Raw genomic sequence first — 20,092 nt, 5'->3', positions numbered from 1 at the left:
TCGGATGAGCGATTGTTTAGCGCATGAATAGCCGCGCAAAAAAAAATTGCACATCACGTGTAGAAAAAAACGTGTGAACTGGTGAATTTACACTCGCATGTCCCATCTTTTGCAGGTGAGATTATATAGCACTTCTAAAAACGTACATGTGAACGCCTTAATTGAAAAGCATTGGTTCTAGTAGAACCGCTTTTTAAGTGCAGCTATTCATATGCTAAAAACCGTTCGTCTGACCGAGGCCTAATCCTACCAAAATGCTGTTTACAGACCTGAAGAAGGCTATGGATGCAAGTCATCCCAGTAATATTGCTAAACTGAAACACATTTGCAAAGAAGAATGATGCAAAATGCCTCCTCAGTGCCGTGCAAATCTTATTTGCAGCTACAGGAAATGTTTGCTAGAGGTGATTGCTGCTAAAGGGGATCAATAGATTATTAAATTCAAGGGTTTACTTACTTCTCCCTGCACTATGGATGTTTACTCAATGTGCTGAATAAAAGACATGAACAATACAACAGCTTGTGTATTGTTAGCTTACTTAGATTGTGTTTTTCTATAATTGTGACTTGGATAGCATTCAGATAATATTTTATTAGCAATGAATACAGAAATCCAGGTCATTCCAAAGGATTTGCTTACTTTTTCTTGCAACTGTACTTCTTTAATAAGTTGCCTTATTGGAGCCATCAAATGGTGATACATGGATTATCAATAGCTTTGTATTATAGAGTCTAGAGGTGCATCTAGACACAAAGATGATCGCTCAAAGGATGGCTTTTGAGTAATCATTTTGCATAAAACTACTGCTTGGTACTAATGCCTGTTAGTACCAATTAGTAGCATGTGAGCCTCTGGGAGCTGTATTCAGGGAACAGACCACCTGCTGTTCTCTGAATAAATTCCCTTTGTTCTGCCATGGGGCTGACAGCTGAGACAATGTGATCATCGCTCCCCGGGCAGAACACAGCATGTGGTCCTTCTTATCAGCCCACCGAATGATGGATTTCATGCCAAACTGAAAATCATAGTTCGGCAGAAAAGTAAAAGATGAGCACATTTACACGCAACGCTTATCACTCAAAAGATGGCTTTTGAGCGAATTTTGAGCAATAATCGTTGAGTCTGAATGGGCCTTAAGAGACTCCATGTACTGCCATACAGTTTCTGTGCACATGGCTCTACTGTGTATATGAAGACAAAAAGAAATGGGGCCTTGGCAATCTAGATTAATTTTAGGTGCACATTTGAAGTTAGGTTCAAACTTGCAGTTTGCATCTGTTTTTTTAATCCATCTCTCACTGAATTTAATTAAGTAATTATAATGCACCCCGTAAAAAAATGATTTTTGACAGAACAGATAAAGTTATGCAGACTGAAACTTTGGCATCTGCTTCACTCCTATAAAAATGAATAGGATCTGTCAATGAATTCTTCATTATAATTAAAAAACTGTAAAAATAAACCTAAATTAGAATTTAGTTTAAACACATCAGGTTGCAGATTGTCAAATGTTCCTGATATCATTTTTATTTCATAGTTGGGGTTCAAAACTATTTCTATTTAATGCATTGGATTCTACATAAGGAGCTCATATCAGAGGAGCTATAAGCAGATAACATATCTAGTCTTTCATTACGCACATTCATGAGTACAGTTCAGTTATACTGTGTAAAAAGATGAATATATTTTCGGGATGTGAGGCTTCCTCAGGAGAATGCCAATTAGCAGTTGGTAATTGAGCATTATAATAAAAAATACAATATACATTAATTAGCGTAGTCTACAGGGAAACAGAAAATGCACAAAATATCAGTCAGTTAAATAGTAAATGTTAATGACTTACTAATAATCTTTATTTTCACAATGCATAACCATTTGTGAACAGTAAAATGTGCAACATATTTGAGCTACATTTACATTACATGAATAAAATGCACAAAAAGACAGAATTAATGCAGCCTATTACCCCCCCCCCCCCCAATGTTGATCCAGAGGAAGGCAGAAAAAACACCAATGAGGTAAAAGCTAATTTTTCCCATTTGAGGAAAAAAAAATCCTTCCTGACTGCAATTTGGCAATCGGAATAATCCCTGGATCAACATCCCTGTTAAAGTTATTAAGGATTATAACATATAATATTGTATCGCCCAAGAAAGGTGTCCAGGTCCCTCTTGAACTCTTTTGTAGAATTTGCCATTACCATGTCCTCAGGCAGAGATTTTCATAGGGGAATGCCATCTGTTGTGACCAACCGCCATAACAACAAATCTATGGTGATCTAAGTTTGGCTCAGTTAGGTTGTGCTCCTGGGACCTGTAATTCTATGGGTTTCCAGGAGCACACCTCCACAGGTAAAGGATATTTGAGCTGGCTGGGTGTGAAGTTTCCAGTCAGCCAACATAAATACTAGCCCCTCTGGCTAGAGGGTGCTGGTTTCCTCATTTCCCTCCCAGTACCCCTGTGTTTGCATTCATGCATGTTGTTCTGTAGATGTGAGCAGCTACGTGTTCTGTATGTCTGTGCAGGTGGCCAGACATGAGGTGAACAGTCCCATTCAGGATGTATTGGTGTGAACAGTGACAGGTTATGTGTGTCTGTGCAGGCGGCTGGACAGGAGGTGTAAACAGTCCTGTTTCGTGTGGTATGCATTTCCTTGTGTGTTAGTGTGAACTGTGTCCTGTTCTGCTTGATCGTTTTCCATCTAGGGTGAGCCAGGTCCTTATTTTCCAGTGTGGGGCCCGCCCTATTGGGGCGATTGCCTCACTTGCAGGCAGGACTCATGAAATAGTTGTCCTGTTAGAGTAGGGATCAAAAAGACAATGAGGACCCTTGTCATAGGCTAATGGCATTAGGTATGGTATATTGGCCAAAGTATGAACCAATACCTTGTACTGTAGCAATTCCATATGTTTATGCATGCAGGTATGTTAGGTAAGTGTTTTGGGTGTTTGTCAGTCATTGTCTCATGTCTGCTGGTGAGTCCCATTTGCAGTTCACTAGTGACAGGAGACGTGACAGATACTAACATAAGGCGTTAAACCTACTGAAGACTTTTCTGTATGAACAGTTCAGATGAAGACCATATATTTTTGTCTAAAGCATAATCAGATACCTTTAGAGGAAGGCAAGCAAATCTTTTCCAAAAACATAATCCATTGCTTACCTCTGCAATCAAAATTATTCAACCTCCATTGTAAATTTAGGTCTATTTGCCAAATTTCAGGTGTTTGCAAAAATCAATCAAGCAAGAACAATTTAAATAGCCCAACACAACTAATAAACAGAAATAAGTGGTTTCTCCAAATTCAGTCTCAAAATCATTTAACCCCTTCATGACAAGCGCCTTCAGTACTGAGAAGAACCCTATTGCTCTTAAAACCTGCTGCAGATACAATGCACAGACGTCAGCTTCTGACAGTGTTCCTGAGGAATCTTTGCTTTTTTCACTTGAGCAGGGGCCTCCAGTTCACTAATATTCTTTTGCTTCTATGCTGCAACCACCTTCTTCAAATCCCACTAAAGCTTGTCTATGAGGTTCAAGTCAAGCGACTGTAATAGCCATTCCAAAATCATCCAGGACTTCTTCTGCAACCAAGCCGTGGCGGACTTTGAGGTATGCTTGAGATCATTGTCCTGTTGGAAGGCCCAATGACACCAAAGCTGCAGCTTTCTTGCAGAAGACATAATGTTTTTCCTAGGATTTCCTGATACTCAATTGTCCACATGTTTCCAGTGCCAAAGAAAGCAAAGCAGCCCAGAACATCACCGAGCCACCACTGTACTTCAGCATTGTGTTCTTTTCAGTATATACTTCATCCTCCTTCAGACACACCACTAATCCATAGGTCTGAAAAGTTCCAGTTTTGTTCCATCCCTCCATAGAACTGAATTCCAATACTGTGGCCTATTTATATGGCTTTGCGGATATTAGAGCTGACTTTTCATATGTTTTTGAGTCAGCCGAGTTGTCATAGGAGGATGACAAGAAGTCATTACTCCATGCAGCTATCAGAATGAAGCAAAGTGTGGACAAAAACAAAGAATTCCCCCTTGCTTCTCTTCTAGGGACTGTGTTTGGCTATCCTCCAAAAAGATTTACCTAAGGTTTCCCTTTTTAATATTTGCACCTACATAGCACCTGGGTCTATTCTAATACTGAAACTCATAGCCTGCAAACTATGAATGCCTTCCCCTTGGTATATGCCTAACTCATTTCTTGTCTCCCTCTTAAAGCCACTAATGATTCATCATTTTTTCAATATTTCTGTCTTAACGCCTGCAGCTGCAGTTCCAGAGGAGAAATTTGAAGTGAAAGGAAACCTGGACACCAGGAGGATAAGAGGTAGACTGGAAGGATTAAGATCCAGAAGAGAGATCCTAGAAGCTAGTAGAGAATATGCTAGCTCCAGCCCATCTTAAGTACTTCTAGATGCTATCTGGAACTAAGAAGAGTGGGTGTAAGCTGGGAGCATTGTTTTGGTGGCTGGCCATGACCTACGGCATTGCTTATCTCTTCCTGCCATCAGTTATGGTCAGTGCTGTATTCACATCCTCTATGGTAAACGTAGCATCAAATATCAGTTTCTAAGGGAAATGGAATAAATCCTCCACAGTGCCACCTATTGAAAGGCAGCATTCCTTCGAGTCAAAGTGGGACTTTTTATACAAGTCTTGTTACAATGACTGGGAATCAAAAGCAAAGCCAGACTCCATGTACATACAGCTGTTTCCGGGTTATTGCCCATCATAAGTGTACAGTAGGAGTCTGGCTTTTGCTAGTGAGAGGCCTGGGACAGGGGTCAGAAACACTCTTTTCTCCTTAGGGAGAGCAACTATATACTATAAACTAAGTGAGGAGACTCAAATGGCCACGCATGCTCCTCTGGGTAATATGCAAATAAGGGAGATGGAATAAATCCTCCACAGTGCCACCTATTGAAAGGCAGCATTCCTTCGAGTCAAAGTGGGACTTTTTATACAAGTCTTGTTACAATGACTGGGAATCAAAAGCAAAGCCAGACTCCATGTACATACAGCTGTTTCCGGGTTATTGCCCATCATCAGTGTACAGTAGGAGTCTGGCTTTTGCTAGTGAGAGGCCTGGGACAGGGGTCAGAAACGCTCTTTTCTCCTTAGGGAGAGCAACTATATACTATAAACTAAGTGAGGAGACTCAAATGGCCACGCACGCTCCTCTGGGTAATATGCAAATAAGGGAGATGGAATAAATCCTCCACAGTGCCACCTATTGAAAGGCACTGTGGAGGATTTATTCCATCTCCCTTATTTGCATATTACCCAGAGGAGCGTGCGTGGCCATTTGAGTCTCCTCACTTAGTTTATAGTATATAGTTGCTCTCCCTAAGGAGAAAAGAGCGTTTCTGACCCCTGTCCCAGGCCTCTCACTGGCAAAAGCCAGACCCCCTACTGTACACTGATGATGGGCAATAACCCGGAAACAGCTGTATGTACATGGAGTCTGGCTTTGCTTTTGATTCCCAGTCATTGTAACAAGACTTGTATAAAAAGTCCCACTTTGACTCGAAGGAATGCTGCCTTTCAATAGGTGGCACTGTGGAGGATTTATTCCATCTCCCTTATTTGCATATTACCCAGAGGAGTGCGTGTGGCCATTTGAGTCTCCTCACTTAGTTTATAGTATATAGTTGCTCTCCCTAAGGAGAAAAGAGCGTTTCTGACCCCTGTTTCAGGCCTCTCACTAGCAAAAGCCAGACTCCTACTGTACACTGATGATGGGCAATAACCCGGAAACAGCTGTATGTACATGGAGTCTGGCTTTGCTTTTGATTCCCAGTCATTGTAACAAGACTTGTATAAAAAGTCCCACTCTGACTCGAAGGAATGCTGCCTTTCAATAGGTGGCACTGTGGAGGATTTATTCCATCTCCCTTATTTGCATATTACCCAGAGGAGCGTGCATGGCCATTTGAGTCTCCTCACTTAGTTTATAGTATATAGTTGCTCTCCCTAAGGAGAAAAGAGCGTTTCTGACCCATATCAGTTTCTGAAACTTCATAGGGTGCATGTGCGCACAGCTAGTGCTCCTCATAAAGGGCCAGTGTATGCACCCTATTTTTCCATTGGTGGCCAATTTGGATAAGCCTTTGGCTATTTAAGGTACCCTCTATCCCTCACTGTGGATGCCTGAGCAATTAGACTAGTTTGCTGACTCCTGGTTTGACCCATACTTGTCGTACCCAGTTTTCTTGACTTCTCCTCTTCTGAGCTTGGCTTGTTTTTGGACCACAATATTTACAGTGGGAAAAAAAGTATTTAGTCAGATACCAATTGTACAAGTTCCCACATTTAAAAAGATGGACCACAATATTTACAGTGGGAAAAAAAGTATTTAGTCAGATACCAATTGTACAAGTTCCCACATTTAAAAAGATGAGAGAGGCCTGTAATTGACATCATAGGTAGACCTCAACTATGAGAGACAACATGGGATAACACTTCCAGAAAATCACATTGTATGATCTTTAACAAATTTATTTGCAAATTATGGTGGAAAATAAGTATTTGGTCACCTACAAACAAGTAAGATTTCTGAGTCTCACAGACCTATAGCTTCTTCTTTAAGTGGCTCCTCTGTCCTCCATTCATTACCTGTAGTAATGGCACCTGTTTGAACTTGTTATCAGTATAAAAGACACCTGTTCACAACCTCAAGCAGTCACACTCCAAACTCCACTATGGTGGAAACACCAGAAACAAAATTGTAGCCCTGCACCAGACTGGGAAGACTGAATCTGCAATAGACAATCAGCTTGTTGTGAAGAAATCAACTGTGGGAGCCATAATTAGAAAATGGAAGAGATACAAGACCACTGATAATCTCCCTCGATCTGGGGCTCCACGCAAGATCTCACCCCATGGGGTCAAAATGATCACAAGAACGGTGAGCAAAAATCCCTGAACCACACGGTGGAACCTAGTGAATGACCTGCAGAGAGCTGGGACCGACGTAACAAAGGCTACCATCAGTAACACACTACGCCACTACGCCGCCAGGGACTCAGATCCTGCAGTGTAGGCATGTCCTCCTGCTTAAGCCAGTATATGTCTGGGGCCGACTGAAGTTTGCTAGAGAGCATTTGGATGATCCAGAAGAGTATTGGGAGAATGTCATATGGTCAGATGAAACCTAAGTAGAACTGTTTGGCAGAAACACAACTCGTCAGGAGGAGTTGGAGGAGAAAGTTGCATCCAAAGAACACCATACCTACTGTGAAGCATGGGGGTGGCAACATCATGCTTTGGGGCTGTTTCTCTGCAAAGGGACCAGGACGACTGATCCGTATACATGAAAGAATGAATGGGGCCATGTATCGTGAGATTTTGAGTGCAAACCTCCTTCCATCAGCAAGGGCACTGAAAATGAAACGTGGCTGGGTCTTTCAGCATGACAATGATCCCAAGCACACCACCAGGGCAACGAAGGAGTGGCTTCATAAGAAGCATTTCAAGGTCCTGGAGTGGCCTAGCCAGTCTCCAGATCTCAACCCTATAGAAAACCTTTGGAGATAGTTGAAGGTCCATGTTGCTCAGTGACAGCCCCAAAACATCATTGCTCTTGAGGAGATCTGCATGGAGGAATGGGCAACATACCAGCAACAGTGTGTGCCAACCTTGTGAGGACTTACAGAAAACGTTTGACCTCTGTCATTGCCAATAAAGGATATATAACAAAGTATTGAGATGAACTTTTGTTATTGACCAAATACTTATTTTCCACCATAATTTGCAAATAAATTCGTTAAAAATGAGACAATGTGATTTTCTGGATGTGTTTTCTCATGTTGTCTCTCATATTTGAGGTCTACCTATGATGTCAATTACAGGCCTCTCTCATCTTTTTAAGTAGGAGAACTTGTACAATTGGTATCTGACTAAATACTTTTTTCCCCCACTGTATGTCTGCTGCATACCCTGACCCTTGGCCTTTTATATTCTTGCACAAGAATTCCTCCTGTTCTGACCTTCTCCATGACCACATCTCTGCTTAAATCTCCGATACCACGATATGTCTATCCTAACTTGTTTGCTTCAACTGCCATAATACTGAGGATACTTCTGGGGTAACAACCTGGGGTTCCCTGCAGTGAAGACCAGATCTTTATTGGTGTGGCTAAAGGGTGCTGCCCTTGGAAGTAGCCCCAAGTTAAATCAGTTTGTAACACAATGGGTCCACACTTACTGTTCTAATAATTGTATTATAATCTAAATTCAATTCCCTAAGATCCTAGAGGGTCCTGATGTTATGACTGTAATACAGACTGTAAAATACGGTTCAATTAAGACATTGTGAAAGCCTTTGTGTGAAATCCTCTAAAAACTATTGTATTATTGCAGTCATGAAAATTTCATTGTTCGCTTGTTATATTTTATTTCTTTCATAGCTGCTTCCAAGCAGCTGCTTGCAGATGAATAATGTCAATATGTGAAAAGGTTTGAAGTACGTATCCAGATGACTTAATTTCTAAAATGTTGACTCACGTCTTTACAGTATTGTGTTCTAGCAAATAATATTCCAACGCATAATATGACACAGAAATGACGATGACATTCATCAAGAGAAAATTAGACAGTATTTTGCTCAAGTCATTACAGCTTAGTCACTAAGACAATCACAATCTCACATGCAAACAATCAGGACAGGCTCATTCTCATCACTATTTATGTTTACATCACGAGAGCAGTAGTGCAGAAGCCCTGACCAGATCTGAACCGTCCTACGATGAAACCAAGCAGCGCCAAATGAACCCCACTGACTGTAATGGAATCCTTTTGGTATTTGTCTGAATGAAATAATGCAGCATGCTAGGCTATTTCATCTGGGATTTTAACCCTTTCCAATTCAATTTTGGATTCAGGGTTTCCTAAAAGGTTTTCTCTTTTTGTGGTTATACACCGGTGCCATCTGCTGGCTAAAGACAGTGTGTGTGTGCCACAGAGGCTCCAAGAGCAGAATGGCTGGAAAAAGATGGTAGGAACACCCTGTTGGATGTCTTCTGACATTGGAGCTGTACAAGCTTCAATCAGAATGTAGGAAGATGTCAGATAGTGGATTGCAAAGGGTTAATGGAATCTGCAACAGAGGCTCCAAGCTGAGCGTCCAACATCAATATGAATGGGATTTTAATAGAGATGAGCGAGCACCAAAATGCTCGAGTGCTCGTTACTCGAGTTGAACTTTCAGTGATGCTCGAGAGTTCGTTTCGAGTAACGAACCCCATTGAATTCAATGGGCGACTCGAGCATTTTTGTATATGACTGGTGCTCCGCTAAGGTTTTCATTTGTGAAAATCTTAGAAAATCACCAGTCATGTAAAAAACACAGAAATGGATAGGGCAGGCGAGGAGCAACATGCAGGGCTGCATTTCGGGCTCCGAGGTCTCCCTATTAAGCCACAATAGTGGCAAGAGTGAGACCCCCCCCCCGCGCCCCGCACTGTCAGCATAAAGATCGTTCTCCTCTGCCACAGCTGTAACAGCTGTGGCAGAGAAGAATGATGTTAGCCTATTGAATTCAATGGAGCCGGCAATACAGCCGGCTCCATTGAAAGCAATGGGCTGCCGACGAGCGCGGGATGAATTTTCGGGAAGGGCTTAAAAATATATCAGAGGCAGCTCATTCAGCAGGCGGGGATTTTAAATCCCCACCTGCTGAATACTACAGAAAGCAGTTCAAGAGAACTGCCGGCCAGACGCGGCTGAACTCCGGCTGCAGCAGAAAGGTGAGTATACATTTTTTTTATTTTTACACATTTTAGGATGATTTTCAGGTAAGGGCTTATATTTTTAAGCCCTTCCCGAAAATTCATCCCGCGCTCGCCGGCAGCCCATTGCTTTCAATGGAGCTGGCTGTATTGCCGGCTCCATTGAATTCAATAGTCAGTGCTCGTTTAATCGAGACGAGTACCGCGTGGTGCTCGTCTTGAGTAACAAGCACCTCGAGCACCCTAATACTCGAACGAGCATCAAGCTCGGACGAGTATGCTCGCTCATCTCTAGATTTTAATGAACAAAAAGAGTCCAGCACCATTTAAAGCATTTTTGTAAAATAAAATCAGCGATTTAGTAAATTTTATTAGATAACGATGGTAGAGTATAACGTCCCATTCTGCCCAATTCCAAGTCTTATAGTGTATATATGTGTACCTTCATATTATCATTATTGTTTCAAATAATGGATGTTTTCAAAAGTCCTGCACTACTAAGGCTAACGTCAGACAAGCGAGTGCAATATCGGGACGTGAATCACAGCCCTATATTGTGCTCGCCAACATGGAATTGCCCAGTGGATGCGAGGCATTTTAATATCAAAACCGCCTCATATCCCTTTGGGGAAGTAGCAATCAGCTGACAGCTACAACGGAGGATCGTGGAGTGTCTCCCGTTGTTTTTAGTGAGGAGACCTCACATCATACTTGCGTGCACCTAGCACGCGGTGTGATGGTACCACCGGCCCCATTAAAAAAAATAGATGATGTGATGCGAGGGCACACCCAAAGATAGGACGTGCTGCAATTTGTTTCTCGAATTGTGATGCGATGAGATGCAGAAAAAAAATCGCTTATGCATATGACCCCATTCAAAAGACTGTGATTCATATCCACGCAAGATTTGTGTGTCTCGCAATGCACAAATCTTGTGTAAGAATCTTGCCTGTGTGAAGCTGACCTAATGGCTTTTACTCACTAGCGTTTTTTTAACGCTGCGATATTGCCGCGTTTTTTTACTGCAAATATCAATGGAACTTTCTAATGTTAAAATTGCATCACACAAAAATCGCAGAAGTGCAAACTTGCGATTTTTGTGTAATGCGATTTTTATCATTAGAAATTTGACTGACACGTTTAATTAAGTCATCACTGATCGCTGATCTTTCAGCATGCTGAAAGATCAGCGATTAGTTATCAGGGATTCACAGCGGGATACAGCTGATACTATTGTTTCAGCTGTATCCCGTTTCCTGATGACAGGTTGGGTATGAAGAACCGAGAGGTCCAGCTCTGTTCTCCATACCTCACTTGGAGCACTCGGGACACCCCGCTTGTCTTCTGCATTCTCCACTTGGAGTGCAAGGTGATCGCTCAAACGTTGAGCTGTTAAAAAACACAGCGATAATCGCTTCAAAAGATTTTTTGAGCGATAATCTTTGTGTCTAAACCAGCCTTTAGCTTGTTTTTTATTGTTCTTTAAGTGTTAAAGGCAGTCATCCAGGATTCTGCCTTCTCTATCACTTTTAGGCCTCGGTCAGATGGGCATTTTTTCGCGCGATTTGCGCATGCGCATGTGTCCGGCGATTTTATAAAACCATTGCTTTGCAATGGTATCGGACACATGAGCGCTTTTTATGCGCTCGTCCGATAAATTATAGAACAGAAATCGCAGATCGCACCTATCTGTGATCTGCGATTCCTGTTCTCTTCTCTATATGCGCTCAATGGGGCCGGCGGCAGCAGCGCCGACCCCATTGAGAACATATAGTAGACAAATCATTCTCCTCTGCCACAGCTGTAACAGCTGTGGCAGAGAAGAATGATGTTTGCCCATTGAATTCAATGGAGCCGGCAATACAGCCGGCTCCATTGAAAGCAATGGGCTGCCGGCGATCGCATGATGAATTTTCGGGAAGGGCTTAAAAATATAAGCCCTTCCATGAAATTCATCCAGAAATGTGTAAAAACAAACAAAAAAATATATACTCACCTGGTCCCGGCAGACGGAGTTCAGCCGCGGCCGGCTGGCAGTTCTCCTGAACTGCTCTGAGTAGTATTCAGCAGCCGGGGATTTAAAATCCCCGCCTGCTGAATGAGCTGCCTCTGATTGGTCACAGCCTCACCAATCAGAGGCAGCTCTCACTTACCCATTCATGAAGTCATGAATGGGTGAGTGAGTGCTGCCTCTGATTGGCTCAGCGCAGGGACCAATCAGGGGCAGCTCTCCCCGGCTGCTGAATACTACTCAGAGCAGTTCAGGAGAACTGACGGCCGGCCGCGGCTGAACTCCGTCTGCCGGGACCAGGTGAGTATATATATATTTTTTGTTTTTACACATTTCTGGATGAATTTCAGGGAAGGGCTTATATTTTTAAGCCCTTCGCGAAAATTCATCGTGAGATCGCCCGCAGCCCATTGCTTTCAATGGAGCCAGCTGTATTGCCGGCTCCATTGAATTCAATGCGCTGGACAGCTCCGGGCCATTTCTAATGAAACGCGGCTAGGAGCAGTTTTTTCGAGCGATTTTTCGGCCCCGATCACGCGATTTGCGGATGCGCATCCGTCATGCGATCCGCAAATCGCGGGAAAAAACGCCAGTGTGACTAAGGCATTACTATACACTTTATGTCACTTAAGATTTTTTATTTCAATATGAAGGGGCTTAACACTCCTTCTAAGAGATCCTCAGTTTGGAAAGATGTTCTATCAAATAAGGCTGATATAAAATGTTTGTAAAAAATTCTTTTTGCAGCTTTCTTCTGTTCCAACTTCTCTCATTAAAAAAATCCCAAACATTTTTATGCCATGCTCAGATGGACTCTGGCCTTGGTCAGGTCCTCTCAAATAGGCACCACTACATGGTCCAATCACTCCCCTATCACATTGCCTATCTCTTTAGATTCTCACATGAATCAGGCTAGGCATGAGAAATAATATATTTCTTATGAAAAGTCCCCATTACAGAAATATCATTACAACAGCTTTGAAGGAATATTTCTCACTTAACTCAACCCTTGGAACTTAACCTTTCAATCTGGTATGCAACTAAGGCATTTATTCAAAGGGTCCTTATAAAACTAAGTTCATAACACAAAGGAGAAAAACTCGCATGGGTCACTGAGCTCCTCACACAAATCACTAAAGTAGAACATTTCATTCAGCTTTCCCCTTTAGATTCTCTTCATGAAAAACTATTTAAATTAAGACACAATTTAAGGCTCCTACTTCTAGAAGACTATGATAAAGGCTATGATAAAATACTCTCACATGTCATGGTATTCCTCACTTAATAAGCCATCAAAGCTAACAGCTAATCTAGTCAATAAGCTCCAAGTGAAAGCAAAGATTTCCTACATATTGAGCTTTAACAGCTTTGGCACTAGGATCTTTCATCCTAAAGGTATTGCAAATTTAGCTCCTTCTACTCTAATCTCTGTAACCTAAGAAACAATGCAAAGACTCCCCAACCAAACCCCTTAATGATAACAAATTTCCTTCAAACAATGAATCCCAGTCCCAACTTGAATTGCTGAATTCCCCTGACAGAATTAATGACTGGGTTGATTAGGAAAATGCGGTAGATATAGTATATCTTGACTTTAGTAAAGCGCTAGCTTGTTACCTGCAACTTCATCCACAAGGAATTTAGTCTTGTCATCTTGTGTTCGGATATTAAGGTTTTGTGAGCTTTATACACATGAGCCAATGAGAAAAACATGTTTTTTTAAAAATGTACACCTGCTACCTTAAGTGTTTGCCCCTGAGCCTTATTGATCGTCATCGCAAATGCTATTTTCAAAGGGTATTGCAGCCTTTTGAATTGAAAAGGCAAATCCATCGATATTATTGGAATGCGTGGAATGAAAACATCTGCTTTCTCAAGGGGGTGCAGCAGGGAATTCTTTATTCCACGCGGGGATGAAGAAAACATTTGCCACATAAAGAATTCCCTGCTGCGTTTAGTATACCCCATCAGTCATCACAATGATGGGGTGCACTAAATCCCATTGTCGGATGCAGAAACCTGCTTCCGAAAACTAAAGTAAAATCGTGGCAAAGGGCTGAGGATACAGGTCTTAACTAGCATGTGATAACAGCTTTGCATTTATATTTTGTGTCATCTGACAGTCCTAATTTATTGCCTTGTTTGTCTGGCTTGTATTATATATGACATAGTAGTTCCTCTATTGTATTTATTACTATCCTATTTTTACCATGAATATATTTTTATTCTATTGTGTAAGTCCTGTTCCTGCAATCTAGATACTCATTTTCTCCCACTATATATATGTTTTTAATAGAGATGAGCGAGCACCCAAATGCTGGGGTCCACGGTATTCGAGTCGAGCTTTTCGTAAAATTTGAGAGCTCTACTCGAGTAACGAACCCCATTGGCTACAATGGGAGACTCGAATATTTTTGTATGTGGGACGCCGGGTCCTGACCTTTTTTTTTTATCTTGGTTTGTGTTCTCTCTCTCTCCCCCCCTGCCTGCCTGCCAGCCATAAAATTTGCCATTGACGTGAGCTGTGTCGCGGCAGGAGGGGCCAAAACAGGCACATCACAGCAGGGAGGAGCCAAAAACTGGGGCGGGGTCGAGCATGTCGTGATGCTCATTCGAGTAACGAGCACCATCGAGTACGCTAATACTTGAACAAGCATCAAGCTCGGCAGAGTATGTTCCCTCAACTCTAGTTTTTAACTACTATTGAAAATGGCCATATACTTACTAACACAGGAGGGCAAACATGTGCAACAACCTCAGCATTTGGTTGGTGCACATGTTTGCCCTCCTGTGTTAGTAAGTATACGGTCGTTTTCAGTGATCGTTTGTTTTTATATTTTGCCTTCTGCGATACATTTTGTAGTTATCGTTATCAACTGGTCTCTCACTTTTGTTAGTGCTTTGTTGTAAATTAAATTGTTGTATGTAACATTTTCATTATGTTCTTGCAATCTGTGCAATATATCTCTCACCTTGGCCGCTGATCTACATTGTATTGCCTCTTCTAGTGTGACCATTGTGCTTTTTAAGATCTTTAAAAGAGGTTAGCCCTTGCACATGGTGTAGCAGCATTCTCAAACAAAATCATTTCATGGTGCTGACATGTACTGTATAAGCTCTAACTTACGCATATGTGGCTTTAACATCAAGCTAATTCTGAGCAGGGATTCCTTGAACTCTGCGTTTCCATTCCTTTTTTGATGTATTACAGGTATAATATCTTGGCACCTGTAAGGTCACTACTCATGGCTGCCGCCCTCATGTGGTTCCGGGCAGCTGCAAGCACCCCTCTGCTCTCGCTGTCTGCTTCCTTCCAGCACTGAGAGGGTTAACCAGCTCTCTGGCTCTCATCTCACCTGTGGGGTTAATTAGGCTTTACTCCTCTATTAAAACAAAGCTGTGGCACTTCCCCAGGGGCCTCAGAATTGGTGTGTGATCTTACACTCAGCTTTCTTTGGTCATTTTCTGTCTGAGTTCTGTCTGTGCTGTCTCAGTTCTGCCCCTGCTCTCTGAGTTCTATGTATGCAGTCTGAGTTCTGTCTGTAGTGCCGAGTTTGTATCCAGATTCTGTCTATGCTGTCTGAGCTCTGCATCTGTCTGTACATTTCTTTTCTGTCAGTTCCCATTTCTGCTTATGGGTTTCCCTTGCTTTGTCCTGCATCTGTGTGCTCCTTTGTCTGCTGCCAGTCCATGTATTTGGTACACCATCAGAATAGTCAGACCCGAGATTCCAGCGCAGGGCCGCCCTTATCAGGGCAATCGCCCTGCTTATAGGTAGAGGTCTGACATTCCCTCTGCAGTCAAGGGTCAGTCTCCATTTTCCTGGCAACAGTCCCTCTATCTGAGGAGTCAGCTGCCAACCACTCCAGGACTGGTTCTCAGCCTGGTTGGTTGGGCCAATGGATCTGCATTCCGTAAATCCGTAACAGCACCTCAATGTAGAGAAGAGTTTTTGCAAAATCATCTCTTGTGCGAAGTTCAAAAAATGAGCTGACTGTGGCTTTTGGTGGGGTGAATACTCAGTCAAGAAAATTATTTTTATTAAAATAGACCCATTGACCATTCTCTATTTGTATACTGAGGTGTATTATGGTGGGATGCCTTTCATGTAACGAAAAGCCCAAAAGCCTCCGCACAGCTTTGTTGCTGCTGACATAATGGCTGGACTGATATGTGTATACTTCATCTATGGCATTTGTGAGCTCTGTGTTTCTGAAATTGAATTGGCAACTGCCTTTGCTAATATATTTACATATAGATATTTTTTTGCACACCCTGAACTGCAAGCCTCTACATTGATGTGGGCATTAAACATTTTTGACAAAATAGGGGAATGAGGGGGGCGTGACCTGACTGCCGTCTGAGCTGGACGCTTTTTGCTAAGCTCCGCTGGCTGGATCCCTTCCAAGTGACTTCTAAGCAACAAAAAGACCTCTCTACACCCTAAAAGAGAACTACTCACCGGAGAGACCATAGCGATGTCCAAGCGCAGGATCTCCAAACCGCCCCCGCAGAAAGTCTCCGACTTTTTCACGGCCCGAGGTGCCGGCCGAGGAGAGACTGCAGCTGCAGACAGCCCGCCCGCGCTCCCCGAGGGTTCCACAGAGGGAGAAGCGCCGCTACCCTCTGCTTCCATAGAAGAGGCTTCTCCAGCGATCGTAGATGCAGGAGAGAAGAGCAGTGATTCCTCCCCGCCCAGGCAACTACAAGAGCCGCTGTCACAACGCCAGAGGAGGGTGAGTGAAAAATCCACCACACATAATCTTATCAGAGATACAGATAAGATGGCGCCTGAAACATCAAATCAGCGGGAAATTGCTTCTTCCCCCACCTCTAGCCCTGAAAAACAATTGCCAAGAGTAGACTCCCCCTCCCCCTCTGATACTAACTCACTTGTGGCAGAAGATCCGATTATAAATCTCCCTTCTACAGATCAACCTGCTTCTGAATTGTTTATTAAAAACATAGTGATGGCCCTGAGGAAGTCTATGCAAAAGGACTTTAACATACTTTCTACCTCTGTTAATTCATCCATACAAGAACTAGGCGACCGCACAGACCATGTGGAGCACAAGATGGAGGAGCTGACCTCCTCACACAACAATCTAATTGACTCACACTATTCGCTGGAGGAGGAGGTTTCGGCTATTAAAAACAAACTCGTGGACCTGGAAGACAGGAGCAGGCGAAATAATGTAAAACTTCGAGGAATACCAGAAAACATAAACCAATCTAATTTAAAAGCCTTCCTCGCGAAACTCATCAGCGCCATTCTTCCAGATATCCCAGAGTCTGAACAGATCATAGATAGGGCTCACAGACTCCCCAAACCAAATTTTCTCCCACCAGATACGCCAAGGGATGTGATTGTGAGGGTTCATTTTTTCCATGTAAAAGACACCATGGACTCTTTGCCCGATCCTTTCTCTAAAATTCAAATATTCTCTGATCTCTCCCAAGCAACCATCCAAGCAAGAAGAGCTTTTGCCCCTGTGACGGCGGCATTACGCGCAAACAAAATTCTATATAAATGGGGTTTCCCAACGAAACTGCTGATCAATAAAGACGGTACCCTCCACATAATCGCAACCCCCCAAGAGGGAAGTAAAACTCTCGCGACGTGGAATATTTCTCTCCCGGAGACCAGCCGTGACACCTCTACAACAAGATCCAGCAAAGTACCCAACTCGTGGTCCCGTACGACCCACACTTGAATCTACATTTTGGGACTCCCAAATCCAGAATTGGACTCTCTGATTTTTGCTCATCTAGTGTGATTGCTCACGCCAACCATAAGGGAAGGCTGATCAATCCCAGGCGAACTTTTGCTCTCCCCCACTAATATGCAGGCAACAAATCCTGCCTTGCTTGATGTATGTTGTATTTGTTCTGTTTTTTGCTGTTCTCTTCTTAGTCATCAAGAAATTTGTATGACAACCCCTACAAATCTCGAACCTGATGCATCTTCATCCGTATGTATCTGTAACTGTTTATCTGTTGTTTGTGTGGTCTTGTTTCACTCTCGGAATTTCATCAACCACTTGATTAAAAACCATGTCACTTAAGCTTACCTCTCAAAATGCGAGGGGTTTAAATTCACCTTTCAAGAGAGCCATGGTGTGGAAGGATGCTAAACAAACAGGGGCTGATGTGATTTGTTTACAAGAAACGCATTTTCCCTCTTTGGCATGCCCTAAATTCTCTAATAAAATTTTTCCCCAAATTTATATGTCATGTGCCCCCAAAAAACAAGCAGGCGTATTAATTGCTTTCAAAGCCCAAGTCAACTTCATACTTAAAGACAGCCTCATTGACCCTAAGGGAAGGTACCTTATTCTATCCGGCACTATTGATCAAACCCCCATAACGTTTGCTAACATTTACGCTCCAAATAGATCTCAAATTTCCTTCCTAAACAAAATCATAAAAAAAGTTAAAAAATTACAGATAGGTAAATTAATAATATGTGGGGACTTCAACATTACGCCAGATAGAAATCTTGACTCAACCAATAAACACAGATCCTCACCTATACTCTCCCCCTGGCTTCATAAAAAAGCTTTATACGATTCATTTAGATGTCTGAACTCCTCCTCTAAAGAATTCACGTATTTCTCCCCACGCCACAAAACCTTTTCACACATCGACCTTTTCATAACAGACAGATGGACTCTACCACTAGTCAAGACATCTGAAATTGGAATAGCAACTTGGTCTGACCATTCCCCAATATTCCTTAAACTAGAGCTGGGACCCCCTAGAACAAACACCAAGATTTGGCGCAACAATGTTTCTCTAATGAACATCCCCAAAAATAAAATTCTAATCTCCGAGGCTTTGAAGGAATATTTTAAGATAAATGCAGACCCGGAAATCAGCCCATTTACTTTGTGGAACGCTCATAAAGCGGTCATCAGAGGAGTATTGATCAAACTAAACGCCCAACACAAGAGAAATTAAAAAAACTGATGGACGAATTGTTGAGTCAAATCCACAACATGGAAACAGAAATTCAAAAAACTCCCCAGACCTCAGATCACATAGAATTGGCAACACTTAGAAGAAAACTAAGATCATTACTTATAGAAGAACACATTAAAAACACCAATTATATGAGGGCTAATTATTACTCCTCATACAATAAGCCCTCCAAACTTATGTCAAATAAAGTTAAACCAAAACTTATAAAGGCAAGAGTCCCATTCTTATTCAAATCTAATAACTCAAGTGTGAAGCTCACCCATCCTCAAGATATCGCTAACGAATTTAGCTCTTTTTACGCCAATTTATACAATTAAAAAAATGACCCCGCTACTCCCCAACCAAGCTCAGACTCAATCAACCTCTTCTTACAAAAAATTTCCCTCCCCAAAATAGACCCATCTAAATATGATCTGGATGCCCCTATCACTATAACAGAAGTTTTATCAACTATCAAACTATTATAAAACTTTAAATCACCAGGCCCCGACGGCTTTACAAACGAATATTATAAGATCTATTTGCAGACCCTCTCCCCCTAATTGGCTGACATCTTTAATGAAGCTGTTACAAAGGGTACCATGCCAACAGAGATGCTCCAAGCCACTATTGTTACAATCCCCAAACCTGGAAAAACACCAGATAACCCAGCAAATTTCAGGCCAATTTCCTTACTCATTTCAGACACAAAACTTTTTTCAAAAATTTTAGCGGCAAGACTTCTCCAAATACTCCCAAATATAATACATGGCGACCAGGTGGGCTTCACCAAGGGTAGACAAACGTCAGATGGAACAAGGAGGGTTGTCAACTTATTGTCGGGCATGGGATCGAGTCGAGCGCCTTCTCTCCTCCTTGCCCTGGACGCGGAGAAGGCGTTCGACAGACTCCATTGGGACTTTGCATTTGCGGTCCTGGAAAAATCTGGCATCTGTAATAACCTACTCAAAGCAATCAAGGCACTTTACTCCTGCCCATCAGCCAGCGTCTTAATTGATGGAGCCCTATCCATACCCTTTCAAATCACCAACGGCTCGAGACAGGGCTGCCCCCCCTCTCCCCTACTTTTTATAATGGTCATGGAACCTTTGACCGAATTGATTAGATGTTCCCCCCATATCACTGGCTACTCAATGGGTGGCAGACAACACAAGATCGGACTTTACGCCGATGAAGTCTTACTAACGATATCAAACCCACTAACTTCGTTGAGGGCGTTGCAGGACATCATCGGAGAATTCAGTAACGTATCCTACTATAAATTAAATATAAATAAATCCCTAATTCTGGGCATAAACGTTCCCTCTTCCCTAAGGGAAGCCATTCAAACTGAGTTTAAATTTACATGGAAAACAG

This window comes from Eleutherodactylus coqui, chromosome 3 (assembly GCF_035609145.1).
Source record: "Eleutherodactylus coqui strain aEleCoq1 chromosome 3, aEleCoq1.hap1, whole genome shotgun sequence".
NCBI classification, from domain to species: Eukaryota; Metazoa; Chordata; class Amphibia; order Anura; family Eleutherodactylidae; genus Eleutherodactylus; species Eleutherodactylus coqui.
This window is presented reverse-complemented; position numbering follows the sequence as displayed.